The following is a 20,947-nucleotide window of genomic DNA, read 5'->3' on the forward strand; positions in this document are numbered from 1 at the left end:
TGTGGCCTCTCCCGCTGCGGAGCACAGGCTCCAGACGCACAGGCTCAGTGGCCATGGCTCACGGGCCCAGCCTACGCGGCACGTGCGAGCTTCCCAGACCGGGGCACGAACCTCTGTCCCCTGCATCGGCAGGCGGACTCTCAACCACTGCGCCACCAGGGAAGCCCCAGTTGTTTTTTTTGTCTGTAGCACTTATTTTCTAATATACTATATAATTCTTTATTTATTAAGCTTGTTATTTACTGTCGCTCTCTTCACCCCTTCCCCACTGGAATGTAAACTCTTTTTTTTGGCTGCGTTGAGTCTTCGTTGCTGCTTGCAGGTTTTCTCTAGTTGCGGCGAGCAGGGGCTACTCTTCGTTGTGGTGCGCGGGCTTCTCACTGTGGTGGCTCCTCTTGTTGAAGAGCACGGGCTCTAGGTGCATGGGCTTCAGTAGTTGTGGTACATGGGCTCAGTAGTTGTGGCTCACGGGTTCTAGAGCGCAGGCTCAACAGTTGTGGCGCACGGGCTTAGTTGCTCCGCGGCATGTGAGATCTTCCTGGACCAGGGCTTGAACCTGTGTCCCCTGCATTGGCAGGCAGATTCTTAACCACTGCGCCACTAGGGAAGTCCCTGGAATGTAAATTCTTTGAGGGCAAATAAATTCTATTTTCCCCACTGACAATAGTGCCTAGCACATACTAGGTACTTGATAAATATTTGTTGCATTAATTAATAAACTGCAAATTCTCTCTACATTGTATTGTATTTTTCAAGTCTCTAAAAATTCTTCCAAACCTTCACACTTAATTGCTTGCATAATAGTCTTTCACCTAGGTATAGCTTATTTAATAATCACTCTCAAATACTGAACATTTACATCGTTTCCCGTATTTACTATTATAAATAGTTCTTTGATAAACATACTTGTGCATAAGTACATGTACCTTTTATTATTTCCTCAGGAATAAATCTATTTCCTTAAGATAAATCTATCACTAGAAATAGAATTTCTGCAAAGCAGTTACTTATATTCTTGGAGCTCTTAATACACATCACCAACTCACTTCCAAAAAGTTTATACCAATTGATGCTACCATTAGTGGCATGCGTGCCTCTAACTACATCTTTACCAGTATCAAATTTTACCTTTAAAATACCATCTTTAAACATTTTTGTGCCAATCTTGGCATTTTAAAGTAAACTTAGGATTTTCAGATGTTGATGAAATTCTCCATGTAAATCACAGATCTCCACATGGAGTAAAAATAGAGAAGAAATTAGAAATCCCAATGGCTTGTCCTTTCCAATCAAACAATGTAAAATGGGTGAGATTATCCCAACCCCAGACAACCATTAGGTGAGATGGGGGAGCAGTGTTCACTCTGGTTTAGACAATTACAAACCAAGTTTGTTCTTAGAAGATTGAATATGATTAGTGATAACATGAACATTTAGTCTTTAACTCAGATATGCTGTTTAGAGTTCTCTAAAGTTCTCCCTAAATACCGACCCATTCAGTCTCATAGCAATGCAGAAATGAGAATGAAGTTTTTCCAGGGACTGCCTAATCCAATACTAAAGCCAGTTCTGTTCTCTAGTACTAGGATCCCTGCTTCTAATTCCTGTCCACTGACTATAATCCCAGTCACTGGGCTCTGCGCTGACAAGGTTTGTGAAATAATCCTTTCAGTCTTTAGTGAGGCCCAAATTAGAAATCAGGAAATAGCTGTCTGAAAATTTAGTCACAAACTTACACTTCTACATTTGTGAGACAAATCGTGGGAAAATATGTGAGGTTCAAATTGGCAGGGAGCAATCAGCTTCTTCCTTTTTCCATAAGTAAAGACTAACACACACTTTTTAATAAATCTTTTCTCTAAATGGAAGGAAAAAATGGCCCCTTAGTACTGTGTTTGGCACTTAATAGACATTATTTCAACTTCACAGTCTCACGAGGGAGATATAATTATGATGTCCATTTTATAGATATGGGAACTGAGGCTTAATGAGTTAAGAAACACTCTGAAGTCACACGGCCAATGAACAGCAAGGCCAGGATTCGAGCACAGCCTCAAAGCCTGCACTGTTTTCATTGTACTGCTCTGCTTGATTATAGATATCATTGGTTTGAGAGCAGAATTCTGCACCAGGGATTAGTAACCAAAAGCCTATGGGTAACTGCACCATGGGGAAATGTATTTCTTATGGTTGCCCACCTCTTGCTCCTTGGGGACCTAGTATCTTAGTAACGGCTAAAATATTAACTGACTATGAAAATGTTACCTAGCATGGTTTAATTTGTGATCCCTACAGAAGATACTTGAGAGTGAAAGAATAAATGGCACTAGGATGGTGAAGTGCAGTGAATGGGGATGGCATTTTGGATGGGGTGCTACTGCCTTTTCCGAAGGTAAGCTCTAAGCAAGGAGTGGGACTGGAGTAGCAGAGAGAGGTAAGAGTTGGTGAGATCCAGGGGAAGGAAGAATACCATTCCCCATGTTTGTTCTCTCTGGCCTAGAGCCTGCTTTGTAGAAAAGCCTGTCTCCAGGGTGCCTCTAAAACTGACTTCCAGCTGTAAGCATCAACTTGGAAACACTGGATGTTCAAGTGCTGAAAGACTTTCCTACCAGCTCAAAGTAAGCTCTACCCAAGTCCTGAGTCACCAAGTGTCCCCAGGATACACGCTCATGCCCAGCACAGCAGCGGGCCTCCAGGACCTGTCCTGGTGTCAACCATTCTCATCATCAGTGGCCACACTGCAGGGCTCATTATTTATCTTGAACATCACTCTTGGGGGCTCTCATGGAATATATGATGAGGGCTTCCAGCCTCTCTGGTCAGCTCATGAAGGCATGGGTAAGAAAGAGCCATGAGGAGACCTTCAACCAAGTCAAGAAGGAGCCCCAGCTGAAGCCCTCCTGTATTATGTGGGAGGGACCAAATGAAGGTGACCTCAGGATACTCAAGTTTAAAAACAAAAGCAGAGGGGCTTACCTGGTGGCGCAGTGGTTAAGAATCTGCCTTCCAATGCAGGGGACATGGGTTCAAGCCCTGGTCTGGGAAGATCCCACATGCCGTGGAGCAACTAAGCCCGTGTGCCACAGCTACTGAGCCTGCGCTCTAGAGCCCACAAGCCACAACTACTGAGCCCACAAGCCACAACTACTGAAGCCCGTGCACCTAGAGCCCGTGCTCTGCAACAAGAGAAGCCACCGCAATGAGAAGCCCGCGCACCGCAACAAAGAGTAGCCCCTGCTCGCGGCAACTAGAGAAAGCCTGTGTGTAGCAACAAAGACCCAACGCAGCCAAAAATAAATAAATTAAATAAATTAATTAAAAAACAACAACAACAACAAAAGCAGAACAAAACCATACTGTGAACCTGTTAAACCACATCTTCGGGCAGGTGCAACTCCCAGGTCAGGTTTAAGAGCACTGAAATCCCTCCTTGTGAACCAGCCCAGCTGTTTCCTTCTCTGGACAAGAGTGCGCTTCTCGGGCACGTCGGCCTCACCAAAGAGAAACACACTGCAGCCAGGAACACACTGGACCAGATTCTCAGCAAGGTCTATGGACAGTGGGAAATTTTAACAAAATTAAATTAAAATCAGGCCTAATGAAAGAAAATAAAGCACATAATTTTCTTATTGTAAAATATATTTAACACAAAATTTACCATTTTAACCATTTCTAAGTGTAAAGTTCAGTAGCATTAAGTACGTTCCCATCACTGTTATAACCATCACCACGAAAGCATATAATTCACACAAATTTTAAAAATCAAAGTTTGAGCATAATTAATTTTCCCTTGAAGTTAGTCTCATAATAAAAAGTTCGTCTATGTACAAGGAGGCTAGAATTTCTAAGCCATTATGAATCTAATTCCATAAGGAAAATTCATCACTAAGATTAATAAAATTGGTAACTTCGATTTTTTTAACTATTTTATAACAGCCCCAAATTGTGTATACTGTTAGGAGAAAGAAAAAGTTAAGAATACAAGGGCCAGATCTGCATTGTCCAATATGGTAACCCTTAGCTACACGTTCCATTAAATTTTAATTTTAATTAATTAAATGAAATGCAATAAAAGTTAAATTTTTTCAGTTGCATGAGCCACATTTCAAGTGCTCAATAACCACATGTGGCCAGTGGTCTTCCTATTGGACAGTGCAGATACAGAACATTTCCATCACAGAAAGTTCTACTGGATAGTATTGGGTCAGATATTCTGTAAGGAAGCCTAGTATTTAAATATAATTTTATGGAGGCTACTCTCTGAATGACGTTTTTTTATTCTCTTCTGCCATTTAAATACACTCTGTCTCTGATCTTATCTTTTCAAGGCAGATTACAGAATTACCTTCCTGTTTTTAATAGAGAACTGCTTTAGGGGACTGCTGTTTGCAGCAGACAGCATGTTTTCACAGCACTAATCACAGTCCCCTGTAAGCAAGGATAGAGATAGCATAATTTTTTTCTGTAGGTATTTGGGAATTTGGGTACTGGCCTGGGACAGCGGGACTGTGGGCCTCCCTTATTTGGAGGCCCATCATGGAACATCAGAGGCTGAGATGGGGCCTTTAGCCCCATAAGCACAGGAAACCTCTCCAACTACAATTCTGAAGGTTGGTTATTTGTTTGTTTCTAATGTAGACTGCTATGCTGATGGGAGGGGTGAAATGTGGAGGGCCTTAAAAAAATTTTGTACCTCTGGGTTGTATGAAGTCTGGGGAAATGTTCTTTTTTAAAAATATTTATTTATTTATTATTTATTTAGTTTGGCTGCACCAGGTCTTAGTTGCGGCCCACGGGATCTTCATTGAGGCATGTGGGATCTTTAGTTGCAGCATGCGCATTCTTAGTTGCAGCACACATGTGGGATCTATTTCCCTGACCAGGGATCAAACCAGGCCCCCTGCATTAGGAGTGCAGAGTCTTACACACTGGACCACCAGGGAAGTCCCGGAGAAACATTCTTTCTCTGAGTCAGGTAGAGACTTTAGCATTAGAAGCCCGTGATACGTAGACACCACAAAGCCAAGAAAATCTCCCAAATTTACTAAGTGAACTCTACTTCTTTAACACTACTTTAAGATACTAAAGGACCATGGGCTTCAGGGCGGGGGAGCGGGCAGATGCCAGTCACACAGTTAACAGAGGTTTAGGAATTGTAAAATAATGTTTAGGCAGTTACCTAAGTACTCCCCTCAAATCTGGAATGGCAGAGAGCAGGGGTGGCAGAAGAAAGGGAAAATGGTTTAGGAGAGTTAGTTAAGACATCTTAACATCTGACAACTCTCCAAATTGTTTGGATCACCGTTATCTGCTCCAGCCATAACTTAGAGTGACTCACACTTTGGTTGTCACGGGAGCCTAAAACACAAACTGTGATGCTAAAGCCCCTCCTTCTAAATAGAAATAGTGTGACCTATTTCCTGGCTCTGCTCAGTTCTTGGCCTAGCCAGGCCAGCACCTCCATTTGGAACTACAGTTCTGGAGTATTACATAAGTTTATAAAGCCCAGATGCTGTAAAGGAGGATTCTTGGAGCCTGATTCTTAAAGGGCAAAGCAGGGGGAGAGATTTAAAGTAGCAACTCCCAGCTGTCAGCAGCTGGGGGGTTGAGGGCAGGGGTACCTTTTGGTTTAGTAGAAATAGCATATGCTTTTGAGGCCAGAAGATATTGGTTTGAATACCATTTCTGCTCCTTAATACCTGTTTGGGATCTTGAGCAATTTTTTTTGACATCTCTGAGCCTCAAGTTCTTTGTCTATAAAGTGAAAAGGAAAAAAAAAAAAAAAAAAAAAGCTTCCTCTAAAGCACCAACTCCTTATCTAGAAATCTGGCAATTAAAAGGAATAAAAATAAGCATTTATCCTGCCTTTCTTGTATAAACTGTATTTCAGGGTAGCCAGATAACCTGAACTGATGAGGGAAAGATTTTTTAATAGAAAAAAATCTAACTAATAAATGTGGAAGAAATGATATTATTAGAAAATCACCATTTTGGAGACCCTAAGAAAATAACTGTTTCAGGCAAAGATCATTAATGGATAAAGCCCTCATGAAAAGTCAATTAGGAACAAGGGCAATTCATCTTTGCATCACCAGATGTGAGATAATCAGACATTGTGGCTTCCTGACAGGACATATATGAAGCTCACAGCCCACCTTTGAAGAAGTTTTGCCGCAAAAAGAAAAATGAACTTCAACCCGATCAAGGGGCTAACTTAAAGTTTGTATGAAATGAGAGGGATAAAGAAACAAATTAAATGACACCACAAGGGAGCAAACAGATGATCCAGAATGTGGGAATTCCATAGGACAACTGACCTAATTTCTGCAACCAATGAATTGGAGGAAAAAAGGGGGGCGGGGAACTGGGCTAGATCAAAAGAGACAGAGATACAACAATCACCTCAATATGTGAACCATGTGTAGATCCAGATTCAGACAAGCCCATCATACAAAGACGTTTGCTTGGGTTATACACTGGATATTAGATGGTACCAAAAAACTATCATTTTGTTGGGTGTGATAATGGCATTCTGGCGATATAAGAAAATATCCATATTGCTTAGAGATATTTGAAATATGCAGGGGTGAAATAATATGATTTTTGGAACTTGCTTTAAAAAACCTTTAATAAAACTAAAGGAAAAAAGAGGGAGATCAAAAGAGAGGAAAGGAGAAAAAATAAAGGAAGTAAAGAAAAAAGAGGAGAGAGGGAGAAGATGGTGGAAGAGTAAGACGTGGAGATCACCTTCCTCCCCACAGATACATCAGAAATACATCTACACGTGGAACAACTCCTACAGAACACCTACTGAATGCTGGCAGAAGACTTCAGACCTCCCAAAAGGCAAGAAACTCCCCACATACCTGGGTAGGGCAAAAGAAAAAAGAATAAACAGAGACAAAAGAATAGGGACGGGACCTGCACCAGTGGGAGGGGGCTGTGGAGGAAAGGTTTCCACACACTAGGCAGGCCATTCGCGGGCGGAGACTGCGGGTGTTGGAGAAGGTAAGCTTCGGAGCCACGGAGGCGAGCACAGCAACAGGGGTGCGGAGGGCAAAGCGGAGAGATTCCCGCACAGAGGATCGGTGCGAACCCGCACTCACCAGCCACTCACCAGCCCGAGAGGCTTTGTCTGCTCACCCGCCGGGGTGGGCAGGGCTGGGGGTTGAGGCTCGGGCTTCGATCGGAGCGCCGGGAGAGGACTGGGGTTGGCGGCGTGAACACAGCCTGCAGGGGGTTAGTGCACCATGGCCGGACGGGAGGGAGTCCGGGGAAAAGTCTGGACCTGCCGGAGAGGCAAAAGACTTTTTCTTCTCTGTTTCCTAGTGCGCAAGGAAAGAGGATTAAGAGCGCTTATTAAAGGAGCTCCAGAGACAGGCGCGAGTCGCGGCTAACAGTGCAGACCCCAGAGCCGGGCATGAGACGCTAAGGCTGCTGCTGCTGCCACCAAGCAGCCTGTGTGCGAGCACAGGTCACTCTCCACACCTCCCTTACCGGGAGCCTGAGCAGCCCGCCACCACCAGGGTCCTGGGATCCAGGGAGAACTCCCCCGGGAGAACGCACGGCGCGCCTCAGGTTGGTGCAATGTCACACCGGCCTCTGCACCGCAGGCTCGCCCCGCACTCCGTGCCCCTCCCTCCCCCGGCCTGAGTGAGCTAGAGTGCCCAAATCATCTGATCCTTTAACCCCGTCCTGTCTGAGCGGAAAAACAGACTCCCTCAGGTGACCTACACGCACAGGCGGAGCCAAATCCAAAGCTGAGCCCCGGGAGCTGGGCAAACAAAGAAGAGAAACGGAAATCTCTCCTAGCAGCCTCAGGAGCAGTGGATTAAAGCTCCACAGTCAACTTGATGTACCTGCATCTGTGGAATACCTGAATAGACAACGAATCATCCCAAATTGAGGAGGTGGAATTTGAGAGCAAGATTTATGATTTTTTCCCCTTTTCCTCTTTTTGTGAGTGTGTATGTGTACGCTTCTGTGTGAGATTTTGTCTGTATAGCTTTGCTTTCACCATTTGTCCTAGGGTTCTATCCGTCCGTTTTGGGGGGTTTTTTTTACTTAAAAAAATTTTTTTTCTTACTAATTATTTTTTACTTTAATAACTTTATTTTATTTTATCTTACTTTATTTTATTTTCTTTTATCCTCCTTCTTTCTTTTTACTTTTTCTCCCTTTTACTCTGAGCCGTGTGGATGAAAGGCTTTTGGTGCTGCAGCCAGGAGTGAGTGCTGTGCCTCTGAGGTGGGAGAGACAACTTCAGGACACTGGTCCACAAGAGACCTCCCAGCTCCACATAATATCAAACAGCAAAAATCTCCCAGAGATCTCCATCTCAACACCAACACCCAGCTTCACTCAACGACCAGCAAGCTACAGTGCTGGACACCCTATGCCAAACAACTAGCAAGACAGGAACACAACCACACCCATTAGCAGAGAGGCTGCCTAAAATCATAATAAGTCCACAGACACCCCAAAACACACCACCAGACGTGGACCTGCCCACCAGAAAGACAAGATCCAGCCTCATCTACCAGAACACAGGCACTAGTCCCCTCCACCAGGAAGCCTACACAACCCACTGAAGCAAATTTAGCCACTGGGGACAGACACCAAAAACAAAGGGAACTACGAACCTGCAGCCTGCAGAAAGGAGACCCCAAACACAGTAAGATAAGCAAAATGAGAACACAGAAAAACACACAGCAGATGAAGGAGCAAGATAAAAACCCACCAGACCAAACAAATGAAGAGGAAATAGGCAGTCTACCTGAAAAAGAATTCAGAATAATGATAATAAACATGACCCAAAATTCTGGAAATAGAATAGAGAAAATGCAAGAAACATTTAACAAGGTCCTAGGAGAACTAAAGATGAAACAAGCAACGATGAACAAAACAATAAATGAAATTAAAAATACTCTAGAAGGGATCAATAGCACAATAACTGAGGCAGAAGAATGGATAAGTGACCTGGAAGATAAAATAGTGGAAATAACTACTGCAGAGCAGAATAAAGAAAAAAGAATGAAAAGAACTGAGGACAGTCTCAGAGACCTGTGGGACAACATTAAACACACCAATACTCGAATCATAGGGGTTCCAGAAGAAGAAGAGAAAAAGAAAGGGACTGAGAAAATATTTGAAGAGATTATAGTTGAAAACTTCCCTAATATGGGAAAGGAAATAGTTAATCAAGTCCAGGGAGCACAGAAAGTCCCAAACAGGATAAATCCAAGGAGAAACACGCCAAGACACATATTAATCAAACTGTCAAAAATTAAATACAAAGAAAACATATTAAAAGCAGCAAGGAAAAGACAACAAATAGCACACAAGGGAATCCCCATAAGGTTAACAGCTGATCTTTCAGCAGAAACTCTGCAAGCCAGAAGGGACTGGCAGGACATATTTAAAGTGATGAAGGAGAAAAACCTACAACCAAGATTACTCTACCCAGCAAGGATCTCATTCAGATTTAATGGAGAAATTAAAACCTTTACAGACAAGCAAAAGCTGAGAGAGTTCAGCACCACCAAACCAGCTTTACAACAAATGCTAAAGGATCTTCTCTAGGCAAGAAACACAAGAGAAGGAAAAGACCTACAATAACAAACCCAAAACAATTGACAAAATGGGAATAGGAACATACATATCGATAATTACCTCGAATGTAAATGGATTAAATGCTCCCACCAAAAGACACAGACTGCCCGAATGGATACAAAAACAAGACTCATATATATGCTGTCTACAAGAGACCCACTTCAGACCTAGAGACACATACAGACTGAAAGTGAGGGGATGGAAAAAGATATTCCATACAAATGGAAACCAAAAGAAAGCTGGAGTAGCAATTCTCATATCAGACAAAATAGACTTTAAAATAAAGACTATTAGAAGAGACAAAGGAGGACACTACATAATGATCAAGGGATCCATCCAAGAAGAAGATATAACAATTGTAAATATTTATGCATCCAACATAGGAGCACCTCAATACATAAGGCAAATGCTAACAGCCATAAAAGGGGAAATCGACAGTAACACATTCATAGTAGGGGACTTTAACACCCCACTTTCACCAATGGACAGATCATCCAAAAAGAAAATAAATAAGGAAACACAGCTTTCAATGATACATTAAACAAGATGGACTTAATTAATATTTATAGGACATTTCATCCAAAAACAACAGAATACACATTTTTCTCAAGTGCTCATGGAACATTCTCCAGGATAAATCATATCTTGGGTCACAAATCAAGCCTTGGTAAATTTAAGAAAATTGAAATTGTATCAAGTATCTTTTCCGACCACAACGCTATGAGAGTAGATATCAATTACAGGAAAAGATCTGTAAAAAATACAAACACATGGAGGCTAAACAATACACTACTTAAGAACAAAGTGATCACTGAAGATATCAAAGAGGAAATCAAAAAATACCTAGAAACAAATGACAATGGAGTCACGATGACCCAAAACCTATGGGATGCAGCAAAAGCAGTTCTAAGAGGGAAGTGTATAGCAATGCAATCCTACCTTAAGAAACAGGAAACATCTCGAATAAACAACCTAAACTTGCACCTAAAGCAATGAGAGAAAGAAGAACAAAAAAAACCCCAAAGTTAGCAGAAGGAAAGAAATCATAAATATCAGCTCAGAAATAAATGAAAAAGAAATGAAGGAAACGATGGCAAAGATCAATAAAACTAAAGCTAGTTCTTTGAGAAGATAAACAAAATTGATAAGCCATTAGCCAGACTTACCAAGAAAAAAAGGGAGAAGACTCAAATGAATAGAATTAGAAATGAAAAAGGAGAAGTAACAAGTGACACTGCAGAAATACAAAAGATCATGAGAGATTACTACAAGCAACTCTATGCCAATAAAATGGACAACCTGGAAAAAATGCACAAATTCTTAGAAATGCACAACCTGCCAAGACTGAATCAGGAAGAATTAGAAAATATGAATAGACCAATCACAAGCACTGAAATTGAAACTGTGATTAAAAATCTTCCAACAAACAAAAGCCCAGGACCAGATGGCTTCACAGGTGAATTCTATCAAACATTTAGAGAAGAGCTAACACCTATCCGTCTCAAACTCTTCCAAAATATAGCAGAGGGAGGAACACTCCCAAACTCATTGTAAGAGGCCACCATCACCCTGATACCACAACTAGACAAGGATGTCACAAAGAAAGAAAACTACAGGCCAATATCACTGATGAACATAGATGCAAGAATCCTCAACAAAATACTAGCAAACAGAATCCAACAGCACATTAAAAGGATCATACACCATGATCAAGTGGGGTTTATTCCAGGAATGCAAGGATTCTTCAATATACGCAAATCAATCAATGTGCTACACCATATTAACAAATTGAAGGAGAAAAACCATACGGTCATCTCAATAGATGCAGAGAAAGCTTTCCACAAAATTCAACACCCATTTATGATAAAAAACCCTCCAGAAAGTAGGCATAGAAGGAACTTTCCTCAACATAATAAAGGCCATATATGACAAACCCACAGCCAACATTGTCCTCAATGGTGAAAAACTGAAAGCATTTCCACTAAGGTCAGGAACAAGACAAGGTTGCCCACTCTCACCACTCTTATTCAACATAGTTTTGGAAGTTTTAGCCACAGCAATCAGAGAAGAAAAGGAAATAAAAGGAATCCAAATCGGAAAAGAAGAAGTAAAGCTGTCACTGTTTGCAGGTGACATGATACTATACATAGAGAATCCTAAAGATGCTACCAGAAAACTACTAGAGCTAATCAATGAATTTGGTAAAGTAGCAGGATACAAAATTAATGCACAGAAATCTGTGGTGTTCCTATACACTAGTGATGAAAAATCTGAAAGTGAAATCAAGAAAACACTGCCATTTACCACTGCAACAAAAAGAATAAACTATCTAGGAATAAACCTACCTAAGGAGACAAAAGACCTGTATGCAGAAAATTATAACACACTGATGAAAGAAATTAAAGATGATACAAATAGATGGAGAGATATACCATGTTCTTGGATTGGAAGAATCAACATTGTGAAAATGACTCTACTACCCAAAGCAATCTATAGATTCACTGCAATCCCTATCAAACTACCAATGGCATTTTTCACAGAACTAGAACAAAAAATTTCACAATTTGTATGGAAACACAAAAGACCCCGAATAGCCAGAGCAATCTTGAGAACAAAAAAATGGAGCTGGAGGAATCAGGCTCCCTGACTTCAGACTATACTACAAAGCGACAGTAATCAAGACAGTATGGTACTGGCACAAAAACAGAAAGATAGATCAATGGAACAGGATAGAAAGCCCAGAGATAAACCCACGCACATATGGTCACCTTATCTTTGATAAAGGAGGCAGGAATGTATAGTGGAGAAAGGACAGCCTCTTCAATAAGTGGTGCTGGGAAAATTGGACAGGTACATGTAAAAGTATGAGATTAGAACACTCCCTAACACCACACACAAAAATAAGCTCAAAGTGGATTAAACACCATATGTAAGGCCAGACACTGTAAAACATTTAGAAGAAAATATAGGCAGAACACTCTATGATATAAATCACAGCAAGATCCTTTTTGACCCACCTCCTTAGAGTAATGGAGATAAAAACAAAAATAAACAAATGGGACCTAATGAAACTTCAAAGCTTTTGCACAGCAAAGGAAACCATAAACAAGACCAAAAGACAACCCTCAGAATGGGAGAAAATATTTTCAAATGAAGCAATTGACAAAGGATTAATCTCCAAAATTTACAAGCAGCTCATGCAGCGCAATAACAAAAAAACAAGCAACCCAATCCAAAATGGGCAGAAGACCTAAATAGACATTTCTCCAAAGAAGATATACAGACTGCCAACAAACACATGAAAGAATGCTCAACATCATTAATCATTAGAGAAATGCAAATCAAAACTACAATGAGATATCATCTCACACCGGTCAGAATGGCCATCATCAAAAAATCTAGAAACAATAAATGCTGGAGAGGGTGTGGAGAAAAGGGAACACTCTTGCACTGCTGGTGGGAATGTGAACTGGTCCAGCCACTATGGAGAACAGTGTGGAGGTTCCTTAAAAAACTACAAATAGAACTACCATATGACCCAGCAATCCCACTACTGGGCATATACCCTGAGAAAACCATAATTCAAAAAGAGTCACGTACCAAAATGTTCATTGCAGCTCTATTTACAATAGCCAGGAGATGGAAACAACCTAAGTGTCCATCATCAGATGAATGGATAAAGAAGATGTGGCACATATATACAATGGAATATTACTCAGCCACAAAAAGAAACAAAATTGAGTTATTTGTAGTGAGGTGGATGGACCTAGAGTCTGTCATACAGAGTGAAGTAAGTCAGAAAGAGAAAGACAAATACCATATGCTAACACATATATATGGAATCTAAGAAAAAAAAAATGTCATGAAGAACCTAGGGATAAGACAGGAATAAAGACGCAGACCTACTAGAGCATGGACTTGAGGATATAGGGAGGGGGAAGGGTAAGCTGTGACAAAGTGAGAGAGTGGCATGGACATATATACACTACCAAATGTAAAACAGATAGCTAGTGGGAAGCAGCCGCAGAGCACAGGGAGATCAGTGCTTTGTGACCACCTAGATGGGTGGGATAGGGAGGGTGGGAGGGAGGGAGACGCAAGAGGGAAGAGATATGGGAACATATGTATATGTATAACTGATTCACTCTGTTATAAAGCAGAAACTAACACACCATTATAAAGCAATTATACTCCAATGAAGATGTAAAATAAAATAAAATAATAAATTAATTAATAAATAAATAAAAGAAAAAAGAAAGAAAAGAAACCACCTCATAGAATGGATACAGAGATTAAGATTAGATAAACTAAGAAAAGCATCTAGCACAATGCCTGGTGTACAGTAGCCAGGGTATGTTGCTTCCTTTCCCTTCTGTAAGCCTACACCACTGTTCTAAATTCTGAAAATTCTGAATACCTTCCTGGACTGGTGTGTCCCTACTTACTAGAAATCCCCATATATTTTAACAACACTTCTCTTCCATTATCTCTTCTATACCAATTCATGGTAGAAGGAATCAAATTTAATTTTTACTCTCCAATGAAGGAAAAAAGATATTTCATTATTCTCATACACTGAAAAGACCACCAAAGCCAAAATGATATTTAGCAATAGAGACAGCACATTATACTCTTCATACTCAAGGAAATATCTTTTATGTTTCTAATGATTGCAAGCCAAGGGCCCAAGGTAGGTATTTGTAATGTAGCTGAAGAGTAAAATTTAGATTGCCTGCATTTCAAAGAAATGTCTCAAATTTAGTCAGAAGAATAGTTACTAGCAAGCTATTTTATTTGTTATATAAATTGCATTCAAAAAAACTGGTTTTAATTGTATCATTTTATTTTCACAATTAATCTATGTAAAAATTATCCCCTGTACTGTAATTTCAAATGCTCACATCATGCAAACCAACAGCCCTGTTAAAGGAGATAAAAATTTTGAATCTTCAAGGTCAAGTCTCACAGTTTTCAGATAAGTGACATTATTATTTAAAGCAACAGTTCTGTGTGCATTTCCCATAAAGCGATTGTTCCCCCGACAGTGAAGTCAAGCATTTCCAGAGCAGGAACTTTACACATTTTCAATGAGTCCCAAGAAACCAGAATTTCTGAGCTTATCCCTGCTTTGTCATTGTGCTCCTCCTCCACTGAAATTCATTTCTCCCTCTCATGTTCATGTAGTATTTTACAGCTTTTATAGATAGAATATCAAATCTAATCTACTTGTATTACATAGTTAATCATGGACTTTTGTTTCTCCATCTAGGTTTGAAACTCCTAAAACCATCAACATTTGTTAAGGTGAATGAATTGAATTTGGTTCCTAAGCACTTTGCAGATGCTGGACGCTGCAAACCTGAAATAGCAGCATCCATTCCAAACCTACACAGGAGAGTAAGGGGTCGCTATGCTAACAAAATGAGAACAGGGTTTAAGACCAGCAGGTGTACGATGTACCCCTAGTGAGAAACCATGCAATCAATTTCCCATCACCGGCATCATGTTTTATGAGCTCTTCTCCAGCCCTCAGCTGTCAGAGTCACCTGCAGCTGTGGTCTACCTGAGACAGTAAGTAATGTCAGACAGGAAAAATATGCGAATCACCTTGTGCTGACAGAGTATGATGTCATCAAGCCGGCTTGAAACAGGTAAAGCAGCTTCCTAAATTGCTATTAGAAGACAAATATTTTCTAGTTTTTCTTCCATTCTTGACAAGTTTTCCCCACCACTATTATTAGCACTTCTGATCTTTCCATTTTCACAAGTTATATTCTAAAAAGGCTAATTTAATGACAATATTTTTTTAAATATAATTTAACCTTTATGGTTGGTTGATTACATGTACTCGAAAATGATTTTTACTCATTTCTATACATGTATATCTATCACTTTCAGCCTTAACTTTAGAGACTTCTATGAGTTTGGTTATTCCTCTTTGCAAAAGGAGGATCAGCACAATGAGACAGGAAAGTTCAAGCTTCATATCCTCAAAAAAATTGTTTGTTTCTGAGCCTGTAACAGACCTAACTATGGCCGAAATGTAGTATTATATTGAGAATGTACAATATTTAAGACAGTATTTAAGAATCTCCTTCATTAAATGTATTTGTCTGCCTTACGCTAACACGCACCTCATGTCTAGAGGTATTTGATATCATTCTTTCCCCTCTGCTTTTGTTTCTTTCAGAAGCATTTTAGGACTACTGGTATAAATGGAGCTGAGATTTAACTGTTAAACAGAATTGCATTTCAGCAGCTTAAGGAACATAACTGATATGCTTGGTTTTTTTACATTTTTGATAGCAGTCAAAATGCACAGCTAGGAAAAACCTCAAGCCTGTCATTCCCTTTCCTCTAGGAATAAATTCTATTTCCCCTGGCCCGTGGTATGAAAGTGTAGCTTTTTTTTTTTTTAAACCAGAACTCTAATGATACTCAAAAAAGTCTACTGACACATTCTCATAAGTACATACATACCAATCAAAAAGGGTATTTTTCAACCCCATCACCTCATACTCAACAAAAAGCAAAGGGAAAAAAGCACAGAATCTAAAAATTAAACTGGGTGCTAGACTTGAAATCTTAGAAGCATCCTCTAGTTTTAGGATAGCTCTCTTAATATCGCCAAGTTTTTTGTTTAGTTGATTTTTTTATTTATGTATTTTTTAATGAAAAGGAAAAATAAGATCCTCTACCAGAAGCCATAAAAATCTCTCAGATGGTAACACAGATAGCCCTAAAAGTTTTTGCCTAAATTCATACACATACCTAAAATAAAACTGGCTGATTAATCTTGCTACAGTACTCTGAAAAAGAAGACATTTGAAAATACAGTGTAGTTGTGATGCTGCACTGCCTCTAATTAAGTGCAGACTAGGAAAAATTATTCTTAGTTTAGTCTATGGAAGGGAGGTGGTGGAAATTTCTCTTTGCAATTCAAAATTATTTTAAAGATGGAGTGTTTCTTTTCCAATGTCTTCATTAAACAGAGCTGTTAAGAATTGTCTTCCAACCATCCCCAAAGAGCACAAAGCTACCCAGTATTCACCCCATATGCTCGGCTTTGAAGTGTGAAGCTGTGACCATCCTACCAGACTCTTACGCCACCATCAAAGCCATCTCATTACGCCCAGCGCTGAGAATTAAAGCACAGGGCCTTAACCACTCCAACACACACACTGCATTAACAAAGTAACCGCAATATTCCTCCCCCACATGGCTAGAACTTGAAGAAATTTTTACCATATGTACACATGCACGAGATACGAAAATTTATTGTGCTAGAACATCATTGAGAAGTACATTAAACATGCTGACTAGAACTGGATGTTATTCTAAGGGACTGGAAAAAAATAAAATGCAGCTGATCTTTATGATGAAAGAACAGAAACATTAGACTGAAAAACAAGATCAAGTGCAATTCCTAAATTGCATTTCTACTGACACATTCTGTTGCCTGTTCTTTCTTGAGGGAGCAGAAAACAATTTAGGGGGTAAAACAAAACTCTACTGCGTATCACTGGATGCTACTGTTTACTCTATCACGTTTCATTTCTAAAGGACAAATAAACTTACAAATAATGCAATGCTGATAACAGCGTCTATAATTCGAAACGAACAGTACTTGCTAAGAGAAAGTAATTTTACTGTGTTTCTGAGCTGTCAATTTACCATTGGCATGGCAGTAAAAAATAAAATGCAAAGAAGAAACTTGTTATGTATTAATGGAAATGAGGTCAGGATAGGCATTTGATTAATTTTCATATAAAAATTAATCTGTAAAAATATTTTGAAATGTTTGTACCTAATGATCCATTCCTTTTTATTTGCTCTAGAGAAATCCTTACATTTGTATACAAGAAAGTATATTCAAGAGTGTTCACTGCTACACTATTTGTATTGGAAAAAATGAGAAACAATCTAAGTGTCTATAAATAGGGGAACAGAAAAAATGTGATATATGCATACTATGATAACTATACAGCAGTTAAAAGGAATGAGCTATATGTAACACCATGGATAGATTTCCAAGATATCTTGCCGAATAAAAGTTATAGTATAAGAATCTGAAAAGAGAATGTATATATATATATATATATATATATATATATATATATATATATAATATATATAAACCTGAAGCACTTTGCTGTACACCTGAAACTAACACAACACTGTAAATCAGCTATACTTTAATAAAAAAATTAAATTTAATTTAAAAATTTAAAAAGTATAGTACAATAGCATTTATACTACAAACACGTACAAGAAATACTATATTGGATTTATGAGTACATACATAGGTATAAATAAAAGCATGGGGAAAATTCTGGATTGAGTGTGAGCATACGATACCATAACTCAGAAGGGGTGGTTCAGGGAACCAGGAATATAGTTGGTGGCCAGAGGTGAACTTTAACCTTACCTGTAATGTTTGAAATTCTGAAAAAGAGAATTAATAAAAAGTTCCAGGCAAGGTCTGGCAAATAAACAGTTGTGAGGATCCTTTGTTCTGCTGCTGTCTAGATGGAAAACTATGAGTAAGTTTCTTAATATTTCTAGGTCTGTTTTCTAGCTATAGAATGAAAAAATTGGACCTATCCTCTATCCTTATCAAAACCATAAGAATTATGTGCCCCCAAACCCTTAGTAAACCACACAATTTCATGGAAATATAGGTATCCATAAAAATACGGTATATTAGTAGTCTGGGACATATTTTACACATATGTCTTCCTTCCTTCCTTCCTCTCTCCCTCCCTCCCTCCCTTCCTTTCTTTCTATTTTTTTTTTTTGGCTGCACTGCATGGCTTGTGGGATCTCAGTTCCCCGACCAGGGACTGAACCCGGGCCATGGCAGTGAAAGCCCAGAATCCCAACCATCAGGCCACCAGGGAACTGCCCCACACATATGTCTTTATATCCAAGAATCCAAGAATCTTACTATTTCCTTGTATATAACACATACTTTCATGGAGATGTGTATACAAAGAGCTTGTTATTCCTTTGCAGGGAATATGCTGATATAATTACCACTCTGTGAGGACACGATATTGTTTGTTTAAAGAATTACACTTTCTTGAGTGACCTCACATATGTAACTTACACTGTATCCAGTCACTTATTTTATTCTGTCCTATGGTGCTCTCTCCTGTTTCAGGTGCAGATTTCATGGTCCAGCTTTCTTGGGGGAAGGAACTCTATTATACTTCTCCTATAGTCACCATAGCATTTACTATGGTAAACGGAAACATAACAGGCACTCCAACACTGTTTGGATGTTCACAAATACCTCTCCATTTATCTTCATAACAGTTCTCTGAAATATGTGCTGAATACCATTTTGCAAATGAAGAACTGATATGGAAGAAGCTGTCTGCTCTAGGACTTAGAATTTTAGAGCTGAAAACACTTCAGAGATCTTCTGCCCAAGTGGTTTTCAAACATCTTGTCGCGCAATCCCTTTCCTCAAAAGGTGACTTTATTTGGGATCTTGATAACATAAAACAGAAGAGAGATCCACTCTCTTTATGGGGAAGGGGATAGCCTGGGTCCCCACTGCTCAGCAACCCTCTCCATAAGGCCACAGAGAATCACTAAAAATAGTAACAGCTCTTTACTGGTGGGAGGTAGGGGACCAGGGGCTTTACATGTGGGCATTACTTTCTATAACCATCCTGACAGGATGATATTATTCCCCATTGTATAGATACAAAACCAAAAAGACTATAAAAGAGACTAAACAATTTTCCTAAAGTCAGCTAGCAAATAAGTAGGAGACCTGGGGTTTGAACTCAGGTTTATTCAGCTGCAAAATTCTTGTTCTGTCCACTTACCATTTGACTTCCCTGTCTAGCCATTCAATGTGATGTAACTGTTTAGATCACACTGATCAAAAACTTATGGGCAGGGCTTCCCCGGTGGCGCAGTGGTTGAGAGTCCGCCTGCCGATGCAGGGGACACGGGTTCATGCCCCGGTCCAGGAAGATCCCACATGCCGCGGAGCAGCTGGGCCCGTGAGCCATGGCCACTGAGCCTGCGCGTCCGGAGCCTTGCTCCGCAATGGGAGAGGCCACAACAGTGAGAGGCCCGCGTACCGCAAACAAACAAACAAACAAAAAAAACTATGGGCATGTGCATATATACACACACACACACACACGTGTAAAGGATGGGGGCATTGGAATTGGCCTGTCACTTCCATATAGTGCACCCTCTTTGTAAGGACTTCTCATTCTCTTTCAGGGGGGATATTAAGAAGCTGGGACTACCCCAAAGAGTAGTTCAGATGGGACATGACTAAGCTTTGGGGATGGTCAGGAATCCTTCTGCTGGCCAATGTATCAGCAATGTGTAAACAGCCTTCAGTATAAAGCCCACTCCCCACAGCAAGGAAGAGTTAAGGTAGCTCTTCCATCCAACTACAGCTCTCCAAATGCCAAACAAATAGTTCACATGAGGTAGCCTGGTCTCCTGTATGCGTTCGGCTCCCCTACATCCTCCATCTTCCTGGCCACTGGCCACTGACACCACTCAACCACCTCTTAGTAGTCTCAAGCCTAGCCCTAATTCTTGCCGCTTGCCCCCAAAACAGATCAAGTACTCTGATCCCCATGCCCCCAAAACAGATCAAATCCTCCCATGCCCCTGCCCACAATCCCTCTCCTTTTTACCACCTCTCAGGGGATGCTCATTTCCACGTACCCATGCCCACCACATTAAATCTCCTTTTGAAGGAAAATGCTTCCTGCCCACTACTGATGTTACTTCCACATGGAGGGAGTCCTGCTGGTCTTGCTGGCTGTTATGAGTTAAACTGTGCCCCCTGAAAAAATTCATCTGCTGAATTCATAGCCGCCAGGACATGAGAATGTGACCTTATTTGAGAATAGGGTCATTGCAGATATAATTAGTTAACATGAGGTCATATACTGGAATGGAGTTGCGCCCTGATCCAATATGACTGGTGTCCTCATAAAAAGGGGAAATTTGGACACAGACAATATACAGGGAGAATGCCATGTGAACATGAAGAGGGCCATCCACAAGCCAAAATGGAACAGATCCTTCCCTCACAGGACTCAGAAAAAACCAACCCTGCTGACACCCTGATCTCAGACTTCTAGCCTCCAGAACTGTGAGACAGTAAATTTCTGTTGTTTAAACCACCCAGTCTGTGGCACTTCTGTTACTGCAGCCTTAGAAAATTAAAACATTGGCCTTGCTTCCTTCCAACATCCATTCCCTGATGGGGAGTTTGGGAGAGAAGCTGGGTTTGCATAGGCCTACTCCCCTCTCCCCTCTTCCTTCTTAGGAGCTAGCTGTCAGCAGG

The sequence above is a fragment of the Lipotes vexillifer genome, unplaced genomic scaffold (assembly GCF_000442215.2).
Source record: "Lipotes vexillifer unplaced genomic scaffold, Lipotes_vexillifer_v1.1 scaffold648, whole genome shotgun sequence".
NCBI classification, from domain to species: domain Eukaryota; kingdom Metazoa; phylum Chordata; class Mammalia; order Artiodactyla; family Lipotidae; genus Lipotes; species Lipotes vexillifer.